Source organism: Eriocheir sinensis, chromosome 61 (genome assembly GCF_024679095.1).
Source record: "Eriocheir sinensis breed Jianghai 21 chromosome 61, ASM2467909v1, whole genome shotgun sequence".
Classification (NCBI taxonomy): Eukaryota; Metazoa; Arthropoda; class Malacostraca; order Decapoda; family Varunidae; genus Eriocheir; species Eriocheir sinensis.
In genome coordinates this window covers 2,276,347-2,279,761 of record NC_066569.1, presented here as the reverse complement: position 1 = coordinate 2,279,761, position 3,415 = coordinate 2,276,347, and the positions used below count along the sequence as shown (strand labels likewise).

The 3,415-nt window shown below is 41.1% G+C and overlaps 1 long non-coding RNA gene across 4 annotated transcripts; it reads right to left on the bottom strand.

Moving 5' to 3' along the window:
- Positions 1-206: 206 nt before the first annotated feature.
- LOC126986104 (uncharacterized) lies at positions 207-2,974 on the bottom strand. 4 transcript variants are annotated; one of them, XR_007739278.1, is made up of 6 exons: positions 2,392-2,974; positions 2,221-2,334; positions 2,012-2,087; positions 953-1,593; positions 680-730; positions 207-317 (listed from the first exon to the last, which is right to left on the bottom strand). It is a non-coding gene; the product is annotated as an uncharacterized LOC126986104 (long non-coding RNA). The 4 variants fall into 4 exon arrangements; XR_007739276.1 differs by having other exon boundaries at positions 218-730; XR_007739279.1 differs by having other exon boundaries at positions 218-730; positions 2,031-2,087.
- Positions 2,975-3,415: the final 441 nt, after the last annotated feature.

Genomic DNA, 3,415 nt, shown 5'->3' with positions numbered 1-3,415 from the left:
GATTAAATCCATTGCTTGCAGAAAGGACGTGAGACCTGCTGCAGGAGGAGCAACAGCAGATCCGTTGGTCGGTATCAATAGCCACGAATCTGCAGATGCACCAACTGTAATATATGTTGATGCATCTGCAGAAGAAGCGCTTCCCCCTTCATCCACCCCCTCAGAAGATCCCACCACGGGACAAATGGGAGCTGTAAAGGCAGTGGAGTCTGCTGCTCAGGCAGTGGCATCCGCTGCACGGGCCCAAGAGGCAGCTGCCCGAGCACAGGAGTCCGCTGCGAGGGCCAAGGAGTCCGCTGCGAGGGCCAAGGAACAGGCTGCCAAGGAGAAAATTGAGGCCATGAGGCTTAAAGCTAGATACTATAAATTTAAACTAGAAAATAATTAAACATACAACCAAATACTACTTCTGTTATTTCTAACATTATTAAACTATTATAAGCTTAGTTCTCATATGTATTGTAATTTGTACTTATACTGACACTGCTTTTTTTTGCATAGTTTCTGACTATACAATTAGAATTTTGACTGTGGAAAGATATACTATGGTGAAGCTTTCTAGTCTCCTTTTTAGAAAACAATCATAAGAAGGTCATCAGAAATTGTGGTTAGGAGATGAGAGACTATGCTAATGGGAATTTAAATTTATCATAATGCATTAAAAGGTAGGAAACATTACCAAGGTAGGTACACGAGGCCCTGTTGGAGGACGTTCCATCAGTCCTCATTGCTGAGAAGAGAAATGATGACATTAAGAGAAATGTATAAAATCAATGTGAAGCAAGTATACTTATTTATCTATTTTATCGATCATATCTATTTTTCCATCTCTCACCTGTTCACCCATCCGTCCCACTCCCCACTACCACCTTCATCTCATTAGTGATCTTCCAATAAGTAATTAATTAAATTAGAACATAATACCAGTTTCTCTTGCAAAGATTCAACTTACTTGAAATGCAAGGTGCAGAATGCATCCCGATAGGCACGACCCTCATTACGGTGACCACTGGCGCATTGGCAGGTTCTTCTGCAGCATCATTTAATGGCACTGGGACTTGTGCCTCTGCACCCATTGGTTGCTCGTCATCCAGAGGAAGAGGAAGATTCCTATCCTTGCAAATATTGTGCAGCATTCCACACACATGAATGATTTTGCACACCTTGAGGGGGCCTCAATCGTACCTCACCATGCAAAACATGAAATCGGCGTTTGAGTTGTCCAATTCCACGTTCAACAATACTGCGTGTAATTTTGTGAGACCTGGATGAATAACAATGGTAATTAATTGTAATTAATTGTTGTACGTTGTTGTCCTAGTGGTAATCTTGTTGAGTTAGTCTACACTTCATAGCCTAATCACTAAAAACCCTTAAATAGACAGAAATCTACCAGGAAAAAATAGTTTCGTCCTCACAAATGAGAAGCAGCAGCGGCACACACTCACAGTACACGCAGCCATAGGAATTTCCTACTGGAAACGAAACTAAAGATCATTAAGCCCTTGGATCGTAACCTAGCCACTCGATAGTAACCTAGCCACTCGATAGTAACCTAGCCACTCGATAGTAACCTAGCCACTCAATAGTAACCTTGCCACTCGATAGTAACCTTGCCACTCGATAGTAACCTAGCCACTCGATAGTAACCTAGCCACTCGATAGTAACCTTGCCACTCGATAGTAACCTTGCCACTCGATAGTAACCTAGCCACTCGATAGTAACCTTGCCACTCGATAGTAACCTTGCCACTCGATAGTAACCTAGCCACTCAATAGTAACCTAGCCACTCGATAGTAACCTTGCCACTCGATAGTAACCTTGCCACTCGATAGTAACCTAGCCACTCGATAGTAACCTTGCCACTCGATAGTAACCTAGCCACTCGATAGTAACCTTGCCACTCGATAGTAACCTAGCCACTCGATAGTAACCTTGTCACTCGATAGTAACCTAGCCACTCAATAGTAACCTTGCCACTCGATAGTAACCTTGCCACTCGATAGTAACCTAGCCACTCGATAGTAACCTAGCCACTCGATAGTAACCTAGCCACTCGATAGTAACCTAGCCACTCGATAGTAACCTAGCCACTCAATAGTAACCTAGCCACTCAATAGTAACCTAGCCACTCAATAGTAACCTAGCCACTCGATAGTAACCTAGCCACTCGATAGTAACCTAGCCACTCGATAGTAACCTTGCCACTCGATAGTAACCTAGCCACTCGATAGTAACCTAGCCACTCGATAGTAACCTAGCCACTCGATAGTAACCTAGCCACTCGATAGTAACCTAGCCACTCGATAGTAACCTAGCCACTCGATAGTAACCTAGCCACTCTATAGTAACCTAGCCACTCAATAGTAAACTAGCCACTCGATAGTAACCTAGCCACTCGATAGTAACCTAGCCACTCGATAGTAACCTACATTGCCCCAAGTAGATAAATCTTTAATAAATCACTGTCAGTTACCACCCAGACAATACACCTGAGGGTATGTTGCGGCTGCTCAATGGGCGTTTGCCTGAAATAGGTAAATCTTTAAAAATCACTGTCAACATGATAAATAATTTGCGGTGGGTATATATGGGGTTCAAATTGCTCAGGATGAAAAGCTCTATCAGATGAGAAGGGTAAGTAAAGCCATCTCGAGACTGGTGTACGAGTAAAAAAAATACCTAATGTTCATATGATGAGTTAGTGGTTATCAAAGTTTCAGCAAAAAATATACAGGACAAAATTTGGGACTCAACTCTCAGTGGCCGATTCTCAGGCAAATAGTAATTTAACTTTGAGCACAGGTTAAGGTTTTTAATGCATAGGGCGTTGAGTCAGATTTAGTACTAAATACACCCCATTCCCAGTGTTAGTTCTTACCAGTCTCACTGACTAAACTACTTATAAACGTTATATCAAAGTCCTAAACCAAAGTAACCTTGATTTCACCTCCTGCCAGAAAAATATTTAAATGTTTTAGTTCATATATATATATATATATATATATATATATATATATATATATATATATATATATATATATATATATATATATATATATATATATATATTACCAAGCCCAATACTATCTTTCCGAAATGAAACTTAATCCAACCTAACCAAACTTAACCTAACTACTACTAATACTGTCTACTACTACTACTAATACCACTGCTGCTGCTGCTGCTATATCAATAATAATAATAATAATAATAATAATAAGACAATGTATTTACCTATTATATCGTGACTGAGGTCCAGGCAGTGGACGCAGATAAGGTGTAAGGAGCCATGTCTTGCAGGGTACCCACTGTCTCCAAGCAAGTGACTTCCTGCTGGCACATATCCTCCGTCAAACAATCTGGACAATCCACTGCTGTTCAAGATACGTGCATCATGCACTGACCCTGGCC